The 20,092-nt window shown below is 38.9% G+C and overlaps 1 protein-coding gene across 21 annotated transcripts in view; it reads right to left on the bottom strand.

The window, feature by feature from the left end:
• MACF1 (microtubule actin crosslinking factor 1) overlaps positions 1 to 20,092 on the bottom strand; it is a 325,507-nt gene that overhangs the window by 223,983 nt on the left and 81,432 nt on the right. The window lies entirely within an intron of this gene.

Here is a 20,092-nt window from a genome sequence, read left to right as displayed (position 1 = left end):
GTGTGGACATTATAGCAGACAACTGAAAACACTTCACCACCATTCACCTACTAAAAGGACTAAAATTACAAAGACTAACAATATCAAGTCTTGCTAGGTGTGAAGCAGCTGGAACTCGCAAATTGCCGGCTGGGGTGTAACTTGGCTCAACCACTCTACTTTGGCAGTTTCTTACAAAGTTAAGCGCACATATACCAGAGGACCAAATAGTATCAGTCGTAGGTATTTACCGCCCCCCTCCCCATATGAAAGCATGTGTCCACACAAAGACCTGTATGTGAATGTTTATAGCAGCTTTACTCAAAGTAACTAAAAACTGGAAACAATCCAAATGTCCATCAATTGGTGAACTTATAAAATTGTGGTGCATCCACCCAATGGAATACAGCCCAGCAATAAAAAGGAACAAACTACTGACATATTCAAAAGCATGGATGAATCTCAAAAGCATTATGCTACACAAAAGAAGCCAAACTCAAAAGGCCACATACATACTGTATGATTCCATTTATATGACATCCTAGAAAAGCAAAACTATAGGGACAGAAATCAGATAAGTGGTTGCCATTACAATAATCCAAGTGAAAATTGGTGGCTGAGAAATGATGATAGTTGAGACCAAGGTATGGTGGTAGAGACAGTGAGATGTGGTCATAATCTGGATAAAAAGAGTTATCAGGAGTTGCCGATAGACTAGATGAGGGGTAAACAGGGAAAGGATAGAGTCAAGACACCTCCAAGGTTTTTGGTCTGAGAAACGAAAAGGAAAGAACTGCTATTTCCCAAGATAGAAAAGACTACCAGAGAAGTTAGGAGTGTGGGGTTCAAAGTGTTTGTGGATGTTTGTTTGGGGGAGGGGGGTAGGAATTCCCTGTTTAGATGCATTAGGTTTGAAATGCCTAGTAGACATTCTAGGGAACTATAAATATGCAGCTGAATATATGAATCTAGGGTTCAGGGAGAGACCCATTAAAGTTTTAAAGCCAGGAAACTGAGGGAGAACACTTAGGGAGTAAAGAGAGAGAAGAGATCAAGTTCAAGGACTAAATCCTGGAAACCCTCCAACATTATTAGATAGGGAAGAGGAGAACCACCAAAAGAGACTAAAAAAAAAAGAAGCAGCCAGTGGATTAGGAGAACCAAAAGAATAAGCTACATCAGAAGCCAGGTGAAGGCAGTGTTTTAAAAAGTGGTAATGAACCATGTCAAAGCTGTAAATGTGTCATGATGAAATTGAGAATTGACCCCTGAATTTAGCAATGTGTAGGTCACCAGTGAATTTAAGAAGAGCAATTTTGATGGCATGTCAGAAAAAATCAAGAGATTTTGAATTTTTGTAGTGATTCAAGAGAGAATGGGATTCGTGGGGATGTAAAATGCAGCCTGGCCCTGGCTGGTATAGCTCAGCTGGTTAGAGCACTGTCCTGTACACCAAAGGGTTGCAGGTTTGATGCCCAGTTAGGGCACATGCCTGGGATATGGGTTTGATCCTTGGTCAGGGTGCACACAGGAGGCAACCAATTGATGTTTCTCTCTAACATCGATGTTTCTCACTCTCTCACCCTTCCAATCTCTCTTTAAAAAGAAAAGAAAACAAAACAAAACAAAAAAGAACAATGAAAGAATGTCCTCAGGTAAGGATAAAAAAATTTTTAATAAAAATTTAAAAAGTACAGCTTGGTGACTATAGTTAATGCAGAATTGCATGTATGAAAGTTGCTAAGAGAGTAGATCTTAAAAGTGCTTATCACAGGAAAAAAATTCAGGGTAATTATGTAAAGTGACAGATGTTAACTAGACACTGTGGTGATCATTTTGCAATTATATAGAAATATCAAATCATTGCCCTGGATGGTGTTGCTCAGTAGGTTTAGTGCTGGCCTGGGAACCGAAAGGTCATTGGTTTGATACCCGGTCGAGGCACATGCCTGGATTTTGGGCCAGGTCCCCAGTTGGAGGCATGCAGGGGCAACTGATCAGTGTTTTGTATATTGATGTCTTCCACCCTCTCTTTCTCCTTCCCTTCCCCCTCTCTAAAAAAATAAAATATTTAAATATCGAATCATTATGTTACACACCTAAAACTAATATGTTATATGTTAATCATATTGCAATTACAAATAATTTTAAAAATTAAATGTAAAACAAAGAATGGGAAGAGAGGAATTCAGACAACAAATTAAAAACAACTTTTTCAAGAAATTTTGCTGTAACAGGGAACAGATAGAAGGATGTAGGGTCAAAAGAGGATTTTTCTTGATGTGTGAAAAATAATACAGTGTTTGCTGAAGGAAATAGGCACTATAGAGGGAAATCTGATAGTGCATCCAGGGGATTCTAAACTGGAGCTCCCTCCAAAGCAGGCTATCTTGTGAAACAGAACATTTCATTCATTTATTCAGTTTAAAAACTTGAAGCATTACACTACACACAGTGGACACCAAGACAATAATGCATACCCCTTTCTGTGGAGAAGCTCTGGAGCTGTGATGCTCAAAGAAAATGGACATGCTTAGAAGGACACTGTGACACACCATACTAGTTCTATAGTACATTTATTGAGCACCTCCTACAGCGCACTTTCACAGTTGTTACTTTATCTAATCCTGATAATATCCCCTTTTTAAAATATCCCCATTTAGAAATCAAGAACTTGAGGCTCAGGAAATTGAGGTTATTTTGTCCAAAGTCACAAGGTAAGTAAAACAATGAACAGACATCTGAAATTTTACTTGTCTTATTTTCAAGTCAATTTGTGAATTTTACCACACTGCCTCCTTTTGCTACAATGTTCTGGCAAAATAAGTACACTAACTTGAAGTTAAACAATTTTAGATAGTTACGTTTGGAAAACTTCGTATTTTCAAGACTTAGTCTGTACATACATAGATCAACCCAGTTCTAAGAAAAGAATCTCAAGGTCGACATGAAACATTACGGTGCCTGTACCGTCTACATCACCATTGTACAACTGTCTCTTGCAATCTTATAAACGCCTATACAATATTCTCATTTCCCAAAACGAAAGTCATTTTTCTGCTTTGTTCTGCTATTAGAAGCCACTGCAAAACTGTCATAATTAGAAAATCATTTAGCATGCTTCTGTCATTCAAAATACCTATGAAATTTTAAAAAGAAAGCCAAAGCACTCAAATATCAAAATACATTCTGAATCTGTTATTATTAGACCATAACAGATTCAGAATGTATTTTGGTTGCAATGAAATGTAACCAAAGTAATTTACTCTTCATAAGATCTTCATAAGATGGCATTCTATACCTTGGATATACCATTTTTCTACATATGACAAGTAAAATGTTTGTTTCCAGCCTTTGTGTATATGTATGTGTGTTTGTTTGAAGGAAGAAAGAAAAGGAGGGAATTGCTTTTATGAAAATAAATTTTTCACTTAGCAAAACTAAGATGGATCTGAGTGCTGTCATTTACAGGAAGTGGTTAGAGGCTGGCAGAAGGGAGTGACTAGTTTCTTTTTAGAGATCATTTATTATACAAAGAATGGGCCATTTGAAGACATATTTAGCAGCCCCTAGGATATCTCTCCTTAACAGTCCAAATGGGCAGGGCCCCAAACCAGCAAAGAAACTTTGTAAAAGCAAGACTCTGAACTTTGTTAAGATTTCAGACTGGCCTCTCACCTGCCTCTCTTTAAGATTACTTCACTCACAAAAAAAATTTAGGGCAGTCACCCACAACCATTACCCACAAGAAATCTCGAAACAAGGCAATACCCCAGAATCACTTTATTGTCTGTGACCAAGATGAAAGCAAGCCTGTGAGAAGGGAGGCTGTATGTTTTATTCAAACTGCCATGGAGTTACACTTGGTCTCAAAATAGCACATCCAGAAGCATAACTTTGGCAGATAAAGACTAAAAATTTAAGACCCATGGCAAGTAAGTTTCTGAAATCTAGAAAAAAATACTTATAAAGGAGAACTTTTAAGAATTATATATGGATATAATTTTAGCATAAATACATCTGATATGTATGTGTATGTATGTGTGTGTATACCTCTCTGAGATTAGAACTTTGGTAGAGAGACTAGTATATGCAGTGTATGATGGACAGGATGGGAAACCTTGGGCTTCTGAGAATGGCAGGACCCAGGCATCAAAGCCTGGACCTGTGCTCCTGTGATCTGTCTCCTCCAGTAAGCATATAACTACAGATAGGCAGAGGATGTGGACTTTACAGAAGCTAATTAGGAGATATTGTGACTCCTGTCTCTAATGTTTAGCAATGTGAAATTGAGACAACAATAAACATACAAAGACCTAGAATGCCATTAAAGAATTTTCTACATACCTAAGTGTTACTGAATACAATAAAGTTAGAAAAAGCTCCCAAATTTCTTGATCAGTAACCTAGATGCCATGAGCATTATAGAGGTATGGTAATTACAAGAGCAACCTGAAGCCAGACTACCTGGATTCAAATCCAGATCCTACAATATATGTCACATTAGCAACTTTTAGCAAATTAGTGAACTTCACAGAACCTCAATTTCCTCATCTGCAAAATGATAATAATAACAGCATCTGTCTCATGTAGTTATAGTGAGACTTAAATGAGCTGATGCATTTAAGGTGCTTAGATGGCACCTGGCACACACTATATGCTCAATAACTATTGGCTGCTACTATTATTATTTGGAGGAGCAGCAAACCACATCGGACCACAAAGACCTCTGAATACTGCTCAGACTGTACAAAACCTTAGCAAACTGACAATATGCCTAATCTAAATTGCCCAATCCCAGTCTCCAACCTGACAATCCTGTCCTCATCCATTATGACATTAATCCCCTAAAGCATGCATGATAACTGGTACATATTAAATGCTCAATAAGTGTCCATTTGTAATTTCATTCTAAAACTTTTAATTACCCACTGCCAGCAAATTAAGCTCAGAACTCTCTGGCTTTATACTATGCCCCTCATTTACCCTGGAATGTATTTCCTTCCCATCTCCATATCAAAATGCCATTCCTATGGACCAGCTGAAAGGCAATACTTCCACTGATTTTTCCCTGGGACAGACTCCCTCTATCCCAGTCAGAAGCAAACCTCTCTCTCGACCTTACATTATACTTTCTAAGTTCCCCTCTCGTGACATTTAGCCTTTTCTATTTTATAATGTAGTTGTGTGCTTAGTTATACCCTCACTGCAGTTTTTGAAGCTAGATGAATTCTGCTCTCCTATACAAAATCTAGTCACTAAATAACTATGGAATGAGTGAGTATATAGATAGATAAATGAGTTAATGACTTAGTGAATGAACAAGAGGGTCTAAAGAGCACTGGTAGAGACAGGAGTGTAAGAGGGGGACATACTAAAAAGAGCACAATGGGGTCAATAAACCATTTAGATTCCCAAAATATAAGCAGTTCTTGGGAATGTATATATTTTGACCACAGAAACATATACCAGAGAGCAAGTGTCTGTAAAACTATTCATCTTAGGTCAGGAATAACTCAATATGCTCCTCCAGATAGGCCCAACAGATAACATATACTAACTAAGGAGCCAAGCGAGCCACTTTTAACACTGAACTTCCAAGTCAACCTGGAAGTGTAAGAGAAAAAGTAACTCCAAGAACACAAGTATATGTTTTGCTTTTCCTTGGAGCTGGGGAAAAAATCAATTTATTGAACAGAAATTCCACTTCTAGAAATCTCTCCAAATACAGATTCTACCCAGTATCTAAATTCTGGGTGGCCTTTTTCGCTAGCTCAGCAACTGAGGCTCTTACCCTGGAAAAAGAGAAAGAAAAAGGAAAGAAAAGTTAAGGAGAGCCCTGGCTGGTGTAGCTCAGTGGATTGAGCGTGGGCCTGAGAACCAAAATGTCGATTCCCAGTCAGGACAAATGCCTGGGTTGTGGGCCAGGTCCCCAGTAGGGGGCGCACAAGAGGCAACCACACACTGATGTTTCTCTCCCTTTCTTTTTCCCTTCCTCTCACTCTAAAAATAAATAAAATATTTTTTTAAAGGTAAGGAAAAGAGTAAAGGTAGAAAGTAAAGTGGGAAAAGCTCTGGTTTAGTACTTTAAAAAACTAACTCTTAAAGCCCTGGTGCCTCTCTCTCTGCCCAGGACTCTAAATTTAACATATTCTGTTAGTCAAACCTAGATTCAAATTCTGGCTTCACAATTTCCAGCTGTGTCTTTGAACCAATTACTTAATCTCTTTAATCCTCAGTCCCTCATCTGTAAAAGGGGTACAATAAAATTACCACTTCATGCCACAGTGAGGATTAAGTGAGAAAATGCATGGACTATTTGGCACAGAGTTAACTCATTAATGTTAATTATTGTTTTTATTGTTACTATACTAGAGCATTTATGCCCTAGCAAAACATCAAGTCCTCTTCAGTGGCCAGTGCAAGGAGGTAAGTCAACATAAAGTGTATGTTATTTAACAGCTCTAAGTCACCAACTCAATGAATAAATCAAATCAGACTTCAATGGCATTGCTTTGAAAAGAGAAAGGACAAGAATACTTAGATAACCTTAATATCCACAGTGCTATTTAAAATAATCCCTCTCTTTAGGATTCTGACCATTTTCCCCTAACAAAATAATAAGGTCTAACTATTAAAATTTTTCCAGGAAAGTCTAGTAGTCAGTTATCTGAAATAAATGCAGAAGATTCAAAGAAAAGAAGCCCTGTCTATGGGAAATGCTTCTAAATTCTGCCAAGGCTGTTATTTTGGTCCAGAAATATCTCTCATTCCAAGTGAATGCCCAATGAAAGTAAGTTAGCATCTTATTCCTACCTAGCCTACATGCATTTTTAAATGCTTTTCCAAGTAAAAAAATGGTCTCAATGAGAACACACCTTTTAATGTGATCTGGCTAAGAAACACATCAACTTTAGCTTTCCTGAATCACCTTCAATACAACAGGGCAGGAGTGGGCATGCCACTCACAAAGGGATCAGGAGCTCAGCAATGAGGTAACCTGGCAGGCTTGTGAATGCCAATAGGTAGCAGCTACATTTGAGGCTCAGACGAAGAGTTGAAGTCAAGAAAAAGGTAGACAAGAGAAATCAACTTAAGCCATTTAGCCGTGGAAACCAAGCTTCACACACACACAGCTAATTTTAGATCTCTGTGAGATAGTTGTCCAGATCCTGACAGTATGTAAATTTAAAGAGGAAAAGAATTTACCACCTGAAGACAGACAGACTGTTAAGTTCTTAATACAAGTTCACATCTTTTGTTTTTGATCTAATATTTAAAAAATGTACAAGAACATACAAATATGCCACAATAAACAATAAAGACAAGGAATCTGACTCATCTACCACAAGATTAATGAGTTTCTCTTTTAGAATTTAAGCCCCCAGTGACCCCTACTGGACAAAGATAGATAGAGAAGATTCAGCTTTATAATCAAGACAGGTTCTGTGGTCTCTTTTACAAGACTGAAACTCTTACACATAGAATTCTCATTATACAAGTTCAAGCTTGCCTCAAAACCTGTGTACACCCATAACACAGAAGGCAACGATGCCAAGTCCAATCAGCTCATTCCTTTCACAGGAAACATTATCACCACAAAGTTGGTTGGCTTACTGGATCCCCAGCATTCCCAGCTTTAGGAAAAGTCCTTATAGAGAAAAGAGCAGTCACTGACACACAGATCCTACCCCCTACTACCCTGCAATCTTTCCATTCCCGGAGCTGACTCATTCTCAGCTCAGCCCAGACTCCAGGCCAGCAGTCAGGGCCACTACATGTGCCTGGTGAGTAACACTTGCCTCATACATCCTACCAGCTGCCTCTGACTTAACGAGTCATAAAAGGAAATCTGGGTAACAGTTTTAAGGGAAGAGAACATACATACCACCCTAGTAACAGGGATGGTTCCTCTCAGCCCCCTACAGGAACTCAGAGCTATATAGTGAATTCCCTCTAATGACAGCCAGGTGGCAATGCAAAAACAGGCAAAGGCAGAATGAGTACAATAAGCCCTGACTCTAAAATCTGGGGACAACAATTTCTGTTTTGGATAAAACCAAAAGTGATGGCCATGAGGCAGAGCCCAACCCAGCATACAGGTTGGTTATGGTTCATTCTACCATAGACTGCTTGTTCAGCAACAGCACCGCCCAGTGGAGGGAGAATGCAAGCCAAGCCCAGCATCAGACCATCTGCCATCACTCAGCCTCATATTGTGAGACAATATCCTAATGACAATCAAATCTCAGAGGAAAGGGACAACCCCTTAAATACCTGTGGATCTATCCTCAAGTGCCCTAAGTAGGGGATGAGGAAAAGAATGGCATCTAGCTTTTTAAAAGTGTCTGGTATGCTTCATGTCCAACAAATCTTAAGCAGACAATAGATGTCATTCAACTTTCTCCTAATAACCAACCATTCCTGCTGCATCTAACCCTTCAGACATGAATATTGGAGCTACCTCAAACATTCTGGAAATGACTGCCAAGAGCTAGATAACCTAGGGAAATAGAGAAGAATCTTTGACACAGATAACTTACTTTACTTACTTAACTTACTTTAAAGATACTTTGGGCAATAATCTTTGATGAATTATCAAATAGCAAAACTTTAACTGGGACCCAATTAAATTGGGTCTGTACCACAAATACATGATATCACTAATTTTAAAAAATGTTCTCAAAATCAGGGCACTTTCAATAGTTGCCTACATTCTTTTCTCATCCATGGGTGCCTGATGCCTTAAAAGAAAACTATTATCTAGCTCACTGTTGACAAATCCCAGAATAATCCAGATCCAGGGAGGGAGGGAGGGAGGGAGGGAGGGAAGGAAGGGAGGGAGGGAGGGAGGGAGAGAGGGAGGGAGGAGGAAAGAAGGGAGGGAGGAAGGGAGGGAGGGAGTTATGATTATTACCTATGTTCAAATTACCTAATTACTAAGACCAAAAAAATACATACAAAAATTTTCAACAAGAAAATTGAAACATAACATGCCTTTCGGCTAACCCTGGATTAACCAGAATATTTAATTAAGCATTTATCAGATTTTATCACTACATTCAGCAGTGTGAGAATTTGAGGAGGTTATAGTTCCTGCTCTGTCCCTAGCTTATGACTGCAAAATCATTTAGTCACACTATATCTGTACATTCATTCATAAAATGAGTTGACATTCTAGATCTCTGAATTCTTTTCCAGCTCTAAAACTCTGTGGTTCTGTGAAATATTTAGTTGCCTGGGTTCTGTGTTAAGTGTTAACAAAAATAAAAATTACAAAGCTAGTCTTATAATGAACTGTCCTTTAAGAGCTTAAAATCTAACTAGGGAAGTAGTATATATACAATTACATCATAACGCAAAAAAATGTATGCTATGTCATGAGGGTGACAAGACCACAAGAATTCAGTGTATAAAACTTTAGAAACTCAGTCAATGGAATGGTCTGTTCCAGCTAGACAAATTCAAAAATTAAAAAAAAAAAAAAAAAAGGCTTCCATGAGTGATGCATATAAGCTGGATCTGGAAGCATGTGTAGGACGTCAATAGTCTGAAATGAGAGTAGACAGTCCAGAAAGAAAGATGGCATGAGCAAGAAAATGGAAAAAAGAAGGTACAACTGAAACTAGAGCACAGGGTCTGGGTATTTACGAGAGAGAAATTGAGAAGATTCACTTCTGCCAATTCTCGGTTACATGTGGCAGACTTAACATGCATGTTTATCTCCATTCCTTTCTGAAATCTTTGGTAAATGACAGTAAAGGAATAAGAATGGCACAGAAAAGAAGAATTTAAAATATCCACAAAGGTTTGATAAATTGGGGAGTGACAGATAAATGGTGACTAATTTAAACTTCAGCTTTCTCCTTCTGCTAAGTGCTGGTAGGGAATGGGAAACAATAAGAAACAAGGTACACTGTGCTGTAGGACTCCAGGAAGGCTCAGGAACTGGAAGCACCAGGAACCTCTGAAGGCTTGCAGGGAGGGGAAGGAATGCTACCGGGTGAGGCTGAAAGCAAGAATAGTTGAAAGTCTTCAGGCCCTCATAAGGGTAGAAGGAGGTGCCTTTCTGAAAATAGGAGTATTAAGTGAAATTTCACATAATGAACAAGCCCCTCCCTCCTTCCCCACTGCCCTGTTTGGAAAGCCCAGGGCTCTGGCTGACAGTCTTAAGAGGCCCCAGACAGGAGACTGGCCATTTCCTCTCTGTGGAAATGGACCTCCCTACCTACTCATTCATCAGAACATACCAGTCAACAAGTCCCACCAATCAGCTTCTTAGGGGCTAACTCTTAAACATGAAGATCACCAAGAAGCATCAGACATTTTAAGAGTCTCTAACATGAAGACAGAGACTAAAATGAAGGAACAGAAGAAGCTTGAAACAAGCAGAGACAATACTGTCAACAAATGCAGAGGAAACCATGGAAGGGACTTTAATGTCCTCAGAGATTCCTAACAGGCAATACTGCCACAAAACAAAAACAGGCAGCATAAAAAAAGGATATTCAGAGAATAAGAAAACATTGTTTAGAAATTGAAAAATAGAATAGCAAAAATAAATAATCCTAAAGAAGAGCTGGAAGACAGGGCTGAGGATTTTTACCATAAATTAGAACAAAAAGAGAGAAAATGTAGAGGGGGAGAAAACCTAGAGGATCAATCAAAGAAGTCCAATACCCAACTAATAAAGATATTAGAGAAAATGGAAGAGAAAAAATATCGAAGACTAATAAACCAAGAAAAATTAACAACATGAGATCCAGGAAATATGGGATCTGACACAGAAGGGAGGTGAAGGAATTTCCCAGAATTATGGTAACAGGAAGCCCCAAAATGAGATTTACTAAAGACTACAGCTGGAGAACAGAAATCTCCTAAGAGACATCACCAAAGAAAAACTTGAACCAAAAGATTATTTGATATATTGCAACATACTTAGAATTATCTGAGAGTCCTATAGGACTCTCGGGTACATAAAACAGTAAACAAAAGGGCAATTATTAATTCCAAAAAAAATTAAAAGTTGGTCAAGAAAGAAAATGTAATTATAGACTCATATATGGCTCAGGTTTAAGCAATATCATGTAATCATAATAATCTAAACACTGAACACCATACAGTGGTAATGATGCATGAAGATGAAAAGGGGGTGGGGGTGCCTGTTAAGGGAGCAGGGATGAAAGAACTAAACCTTAAACTTCTATGGTAAACTGTCAACAGATAATGTTTAAAATTGAAAAATCAAGAATTACTTAGGGTATATTTAAGAAATGTAGTAGAAAATGCTAAAGGAATCAGTTAAATGATTTAGAAGCAGTTCTCAGACGTAGGAAAGTATAGGACAGAAGATTATTTTTGTTACAAATCTCACAGTGATATCTGACCTTTAAAAATAAGAATAAACATAATTTTGATAAAAATAGTTTGACAGAAAGTTAGACTGGATTATAACAGTTCTTAAATGACAAGATGAGTTTGGATCTTCTATAGGTGACAATGGGCCCCTAAAAAGTTCTTTTCCTCCCCCCACCAAAAAAAAAAAAATCAAAGTTATTTGGAATCTCAGCCTCCACATGAATTTCCTTAACATTCTGGTTGATTGGCGTGTTGGAATGTTTCTCCCTTACCACTGCTCAACCTCCTGATTAAAGGCTTTTAGTTCATACCCAAAGGGAGAAAGGTCCTGTATATATTATGGGGCAGGTACAATACAGAGAATATGTTCAGGCTCAGACTCACTAACTCAGTGAATCAGGTGGTGACTTCTGAAACCCATCATCCCAGATTACCCTCATGGGGCTCCCAAATCAAACCCACCCTAGGGAACATTTTCCACTGGGTCCTTTGGCGCTTAAGGTTAAATCTCTCTTGTAATGATTTATTATTTCATGGAGACATACAAGCAGAAGCACAACTAGCAGGAAGGAGGTATATTGCTAATTAAGGCCCAGGGAAGTCTAGCACCGTTCTCTAAGAAACAGGTTTATCTGATCAGTGCCTCCAGGTTCATGTCATTCTTACCCTACTTCCAAAGACCAGTTTTAGTCCCACAGTGTACCTAGCAGTATTGTCCAAAAAAGAACGTATGATCAGCCAGAATGACACAACAATTGAACACAGTGCCAAATAATAGTAATAAGTAAAGTTTCTCCCCTCCCACGCCAATTTCAGGATTTTTGTCTATTTTTTCTTTTTCTTCTTGCTTATGATACATCTTAAATAGAGGCAATACATTCTGCTTCTTGGTGATGTTTGATGTTACCTATCTCCATGACACTTTAAGATGAACAACTCATAATGCACAAACATAACAACTGATCTTGCTGTCTCTCCCCAGATGAGATGGCCTGAATCCTGAGGCAGAGTGATAGCAAAAAATATCCACTCTTTTACCTTTTTGTAAACTGCTGATTTTAGCCTCACAACCACACAGACTCTGGTACTGCTAAGGCATGGTGGTGACCAGGAGCACTCTCTTAATATAAATGGGAGCCTGCAAATCTAATCAACTTAGTGCTCTCCAATATGCAAAGATACCAAAACTTAACTATCCATCCTCCTGACCATAAATTCCCCTCACTTATCAGCTTCATCCATATACACTACGGAGGGCCTGTAAAAGAAAGAAAGGGAAGAAAGGAAAGGAAAGGAAAGGAAAGGAAAGGAAAGGAAAGGAAAGGAAAGGAAAGGAAAGGGAAACTTAATTGAAGTTAAAGCAAAGATCCAGCTTTTTTTAAACACTAGAGGGAACCAGAGTACTTGGGCAATAAAGTACTTGTACCTGAGATTTGACCTTCTGATATCTAGGCAAGTTCCCACATCTTAATAAATCAGGGGACATGCCACACCACAAGCAACTGTGACACAAACCTCAACTCCCAAACACAGACCCTGTTAGCCATGGAGGTGATGTACAGAGTGCAGGAACCAATACACACCACACTGCGTGTGAAAGAAGTCCATGACTAGCACAGGATGTCTCACCCAGATACAAACACAGTACACTCAGGACAGGCACAGACTTGACCACATGCTCTGAAGGCACAAGAACAGCACTGCCTACACAAGGGCTTCTGAGAAAGGAACTAAAAAACAGGTGACGTTTCTCATGATCTGTGCTAGTCAATCATCCTGACTGCCCAGGCAACCATACCATTCAACACCTCCCTCTTGTGCCTCAATCAAGGTTCCTGTCTCCACCTGCTTCTCTGACATCATCCTGTCATTATTTTTTCTTTGAAATTCCTTTGATGAAAAATGAGTCATCTCATCCTGCCAACACAGGTCTAAGGCCCTTCCTGGCAATTCACTCTTTTAGTGTGGCAATTTTCAACTGGTGTGCCACAATGATTTTTAAAACATATGATACAAGACTATAGTCAGGGGCACTGACCTCTTTTCCCTTAGACTGCCAAATAAAAAAAATGACAACAGCCAATACAACAACAGCCATCCAGTGTAAATGAATCAAAATTACACCTTTTTTGGTGTCAGATCAGCAGAAAATGTCTTTTTTTGTATACCACAGAATTTTAGTAATTGGTTTAAGTGTGCCATGAGATGAAAAACATTGAAAATCACTATTTTAGTTAATAATCTGGAGGCAAAGCTACTCCAGCCATTATCTCCACAACTCCCAGGAAAGAATGCTTCAGAGCAAGATCAATAGCCTGGAGGGAAAATGTAAGAAATGGAAGATGTGAGGTTCTTGGCGGAGCTGGGAATGAGGCCTGGAACCCAAAACATAAATTAACTATTCCAGTGAGACACAGTTAAGAAGATAAATAAGAATAGGACACAGAGGGTCACACTTAAAACTTGGAAACACTTCAGCCTCAAAGCATTTACCTTGAAAGATGTGGTTCCTGACAAAACGTGCCATCAGTTATTCTGCAAGAACTGACTGCAAATCTAAATTTCTCACCTTGTCTTTGAGGCAACAGTAGCCTTCCCAGGGCTCAAGGTGGTGGTGCTCTGACTTCAACATTCATGGTGGCAGGGATAAATGGCCAAGTACAAACTGACAAAATGTAATTCATATGTACAAATCGCCCTAAATTTTTTTACAACAGCTTTACTGAATTTAATTCATATACCATACAATTAATTCATCCTTTTAAAGTATACAGTTCAATAGATCTTCATATAATCACAGTTGTGCAACCATCAGCACTATGTAATTTGAGAATACACAATACCATTATCCCCAAAAGAAACCCTGCATCACTTACTTTTCCACGCTCCCCTTGCCCCTGGCAGCCACATCTACTTATTGTCTCAATGGATTTGCCTATTCTTTATAATGAAATTATATAACATGTGGTGTTTTTGTGTCTGGCTTCTTTCACTTAAAATGAGTTTCAGGTTTGATCCATGTTAGCATCAATTACATTCCTTTTTATTACTGAAAAATGTTCCATTGTATGGATATGCCACATTTTGTTTATCCATTCATCAGTTGATGGATATTTGGGTTGTTTCCACTTTTGAGCTATTATGAATAATGCTGCCATGAGCATTTGTGTATAAGTTTTGTACAGATACACATTTTCATTTCTATTGGATATATACTTAGTGGAATTGCTGGGTCATGTGGCAACTCTATCTTTAACTTTTTGAGGAACCACAAAATTGTTTTCCAAAGCAGCTGCACTATTTTACATTCCCACCAGCAATGTATGAGTATTCCAATTTCTCCACATCCCTCATGTGTCTTTTTGATAGTAGCCATTCTAATGGGTATAAAGTAGTATCTCATTGTGCTTTTGATTCCCATTTTCCTAGTGATTAATGATGTTGAACTTTTTTTTATTTGCTTATTTATTGGCTATTTATATGTCTTCTTTGGAGACATGTCTATTCAAATTTTTTGTCTTTCTCCCATTCTGTGGCGTGTCTTTTCGCTTTTTTAACAGTGACCTTTGAAACACAACAGTTTTTAATTCTGATCAAGTCCAGATTATCTATGGTTTTTCTTCTGCCATTGTACTTTTGGTGTCATATTCAAGAAACCACTGGTTAATCCAAGGTCACCAAGATTTACTCCTAAATTTTATTCTAATAGTTTTATAGTTTTAGCTCTTACACATAGGTCTATAAGCCATTTTGAGTTCATTTTTTTCCAGTTTAATAATACATTCATTTACTTTATTGTTGTTCAAGTATAGTTGTCTCTACTCCCCCTGCACCCCAGCCATCCCCACCTCCCACCCTCAATCCTATCCCCCTTTGACTTTGTCCATGTGTCCTTCATACATGTTCCTGACATCCCTCCCCCCTTTCCCCCCATTATCACCTCCCACATTTCCTTTGGCTACTGTCAGCTTGTTCTTAATTTCAAGAGTTCATTTTTATATATGGTGTGAGGTAAGGGTCCAACTTCATTCTTTCATATATGGATATCCATTGTCCCAGTATACTTTGTTGAAAAGACAATTCTTTCCACATGGAATTGTCTCGACACCTTTCTCAAAAATGAATTGACCATATATATGTAGGGAGTTATTTTTGGACTCTCAATCTATTCCATTTATCTGTATGTTTATTCTTATGCCATTACCACACTCTCTTGATTACTACAGCTTTGTGGTAAGTTTTCAAGTTGGGAAACATGAGTCCTCCAATTCTGTTCTTCTTTTTCAAGATTTTGCAATAATCCTGAAAAAGGCTATTAATGGGTCTCTTGTATTTCCATATGAATTTTAGGATCAGCTTGTCAATTTCTACCCCACCCCCCCAAAAAAAGAAAAGCCAGCAGGGATTTGATAAGGATGGCATTAAATCTGTAGATCAGTTTGGGGAGCATTGTCATTTAACAAGAAGTTTTCCAGTTCATGAACATATAAAATAAAACGCAATCTGAGCCACTGTTTTCTGATACTTTGAGACAAAAACACTCAAATTTCCTTACACTCTATCAAATACTTAGCACACTAGAAACACTAGATTTTGGAAGACCCCTCCCAAAAAGAATATGCTAAATGATACTGATTATAAAACCACAAAGTGTCTTTCATATTGCAAAGCAACACACTATGCTTTTTAGCAAGTTTCCAAAACAACTGAGCTGAACACTCTAAAACCTAAGACCTAAAGACTTAGGCATAACTAGAGCTGAAGGAAACAGCCAGGCCCCACTGGCCTTGGCTTATTCCGCTTTAGTAAAGAGAAAAGGACTGAATGACTATGATTCATTGCTTTACCACAAGTGCCTCAAACATAGCAAAATTAAAAGTGGTCAGAAATTATCTTCCATCTTCCTTTATATAAATTGGTCACAAACCATTCCTGAGATAAATAGATCTGTGCATCAGTACCAGAGTAGGGATGCAGAAATTTTCTATAAAATGGACTTCTTTGTAACAATCTGGTTGGAAGAAGATAAGTAATAATAGTAAGTCTTGATGCTGTATTTCTATAGCAAACACTTCATTTAAATTTGTCTATCTAGAGTAGCTAGGAGTGGTTGTGGTGAAGACCCTGGGGGTATTAAAGGCTCTCCAGCTCTTCTTTGGGTTGCTGCTACCTTTGCAAGATTAGAACAAAGGCAAAGAATAGGTTAACTTTATACTACAATGTATAAACTAAACAATTAACATTATGTAAACAGGCAAAAGCCAACCAAAGGCACTCTCTAAAGCCTGTGATCAACTCTGACCTCTATCACACAGCAACGGTCCCACTTTCAAACATAATTAAATGTCTACAGTGATCCTTACATACATAACTCTAATCATATCTAACTCCTACTCTTTCGGGTAGAAATTATCACCTGCAATTTACAGAAGAGGAAACTGAGATTTATAGAGCTTAAGTAACTTGCCGGAGAGCACATAGCTTACAAGTAGCAAAGCTGTGATTTAAATCCAAGCATCTTCAATTCCTTATCTGGTGCTTTTACTACTAGTCCAATGGCTTTTCAAATATCCCAAATCTCCTATCCACGCTCATACCAAGACCACCAAGGAATACAACACACAGAAGGGCAGTCAAGTCCTACTCCAACTCTGTTCTGAGTGGAACTGGTTTTCCAGACCAATTAATACAACATGGGGTGGGGAGGAAACAGGCAGAGGTGGAGGTAGGGAGAAAAGGAGAGAAGGGAGTGGGGGCAGAGAGAGAGGGAAAAGAGAAGGGGGGAGAGGATGAAAGGGAAAGAGAACAAGAGAAATATGAGTAAAAACAAAGATAGACATCAGTAAAGAAGTGTGTGAGGGAGTTCACCTTGCAGCTGAAAATGAACCTGAATAAAAGCAGTCAGCCTTGACCAACTTTAAGATAAGAAGACTTTGGTTAAAACTACAAACTTTTTTCTTGATGATTTCCATTTCTCCCCTACAAACAGAAGTTAAAATATCACTTAATCACTGTTTAATCATTCTCCACAAGTTCCCTGTGTTTTAACTCCTTATATTCTGACAGCCTCCAGCATGCTCCTAGAAAATCCTGGAAGGGAACTAAAGAGACCATCGAGAGATGGCTAAAGCTGACAAGAAAGCAGAAGGGCACTTTCAACAAGCATACTACTCCAAAACTACTTATCAAGCCGGAAGTTTTATATTAAGCTCACAGGCCAACTGTTCCCTCAGCTTCCCAATCTGACACCTAACTCATGTCATGGCCATGGCTCATGAAGGGATTCCGTGAGTGAAGACACCAGACCAGAAATTTCACTCCTGAGGGTCAGGGCTTTCAGGCTTCTGGAATGTGCCTGGTAAAGACGTGGGGGTGTCTGGGCAGCTGAAAGCCTCCACAAGGGAATTCAGTAAGGACAACTGCTTTCCCTCAACCCGAGGTTATGAATTTAAAAATAAATCTCAGTGACCCTCATGCCTTAGGAATCATTTGGGAAAGAATGCTGTTGAATCCAGCAACTATTTGCCCCAGTGGGGTGAACCAAAAAGAGGGAAAAGAGAGAAATGTTCTTAACCACCCCTCTCAAGGAGTCTGATAGGATAAAAAGATGAGGGAAATCCCAAGTCAGCTTCCTTAAGAGCAAAGGCTTATAAATTACTGTGTATTTGTATGTTACTCGTATTTTCAGATTTCAGGAAGGATGTTAACACATGTGCAGCATCTGTGAGGTACTAAGATTATGTTCAGCACACAAAGTATTTTTAAAAGGGAAAACTACAGTGCAACTGTACAGCAGGGCCCCTGTGCATGCCTGTCTTACTGTGGACAAGGGCGCAACCGTGAGGCCTCAGCTCCCCTCCTGGAATTTGTAAATGGAAGGCAGTGGGGAGTAACAGCTTCCTGCACAGCCTAGATACTGCAGAAATCCCCTTCCCAGTGATCCCATTTCTCAACTTGATTAAAATAACTACCACCTAGGTTTTTGGAAAGTGCCATTTTCCTTATTCAAATGGGAGCTTTATCACCATGGCAGTGCTGCTTTTCTTTCGAACTAAATAGCTACAGGATTTCAGCATTCTTCTCACCCAAATAATTCTTAAGACTTGAAGGTCACTGGGAACAGCCTAAGGGCACTTCAGAAGGCTGTGGCTCTCCCATTCACTACAGCCACTGGTAGAAAGAACAGAGTAAACAGTGGGTAGAGCAGAAGCGAGATGTTTCCACAAAGTCACCTCGGAGAGCTGGTTCTCTGAAAGGTCTTCTTACCAATGCCAATTAGAAACTGGGTATGGTCTTCCTCTACCCACACAAACACTTCTACCAACACCACTGCCCTCCTCTCCATTAGCAATAAAAATATATGAACGATGCATGCAATGACTCCTCAACCCCACCTCTGATGTTCCTTTCTTGTACAGCAAAATGATGGCAGCCAGGGCCTGATGTAGATATCTGTACATTAGCCATCAATCTGGAAAACTCTTATTTATATAAGAAACTGTGGAAGTCCAACACCTGAGGCTCCACAAGCAAATCATGGTGGTTACTGAAGTATTTGTTTTATTGGAGGATTTTAGTTGTTCATTTTCCTGGGTTTTGCTTTATGGTTTCTCTAGGGCAAAGAAGAAACATATATGACTAATAATAACCCATTTTTCTTCCTTAGGATTGAGAAAGCAAGGACTACAGCTTTGACCTTTGTTACAATGTGATGTTTTAAACCAACAAAAGCTAAAAGAGATAGACAATACTTAAGGGACAGGCTGGGGGCAGGGTAGCTAGTCCCAGAACAACTGCATGCCCCTCCCAGGCAGAAGCTCCTACCACCTCAATGTCTGAAAACACTTACTGCATCAACTTCTCCCAGGCCTGAAGTGTGTGATTTAAATGCAGCAAGGGCTATTTTTTTGCAAATCATTTTTCTTATTATTTATTTTTTTTCTGATAGCCCCCACTGCTCAAAGAAATAGTTATGAAGGAGAGAAGAGACAGACAGACAGAGAAAGCGAGAAGGAAATTACCTGGTTTAATGCTTACTGGTAGCCCCTAGAAGGAAGAACACTGGGAAGAAAAGAGAGGAAAGGGTATAAAGAACCTCATGTTTTTCCCAGCTGCCCTTTTCAGTGAGTCAGTAAAACGGAGCCCTTAAGACCCTGTAGAAAACCCCACCTTGCCCTATTTTATGACCAAACTTTATTCAGTGCCTTGTATTTTGGAATTTTTCCAAGATTCCAGTGAACAGCAACTCCATCTCCTCCAGGTCTGTGACCAAATCAGGATAAGAAAAATTACAGCCTCAGTGAGCTAGTATCTCCCCAACTACATACTACCTTCTTTTCTCAAGTTAAACCAGGGGGACTGTAAGATCCTTGAAAGCAGGAATCCAATTTATACTCCCAACACCTAGACCTGTGCCTTGCAAAGAGAGGAATTCATCAAATGTTTGTTGCCCTTAACTACCCTTCTGCATTCCAGCTAATGACCTACACAAGCTACCACCTGCCCTAGAACTATAGTCTACCCATCTCCCTTGTCTCAAACCTCCAGACCAGTGACAGTGAATCCCAGTCCGGCAAGTCATAACATAGCTCTAAGTTTCTAAACTACCCCAAGAGATGCCACATAATTCTTAAATACATCTCTGAAACAGAACTAGAACTAATTTTAACTCTCTTGAAGTTTATATTGTCTAGCATTTTTGTTCAGGAAAGGAAATGAAGTCAAATTAAACAAAAGCAAACAAGTCACAATTCTT

The sequence above is a fragment of the Phyllostomus hastatus genome, unplaced genomic scaffold (assembly GCF_019186645.2).
Source record: "Phyllostomus hastatus isolate PE091 unplaced genomic scaffold, TTU_PhHast_1.1 phas_scaffold_182, whole genome shotgun sequence".
In the NCBI taxonomy this organism is placed as follows: domain Eukaryota; kingdom Metazoa; phylum Chordata; class Mammalia; order Chiroptera; family Phyllostomidae; genus Phyllostomus; species Phyllostomus hastatus.
This window is presented reverse-complemented; position numbering and strand designations above follow the sequence as displayed.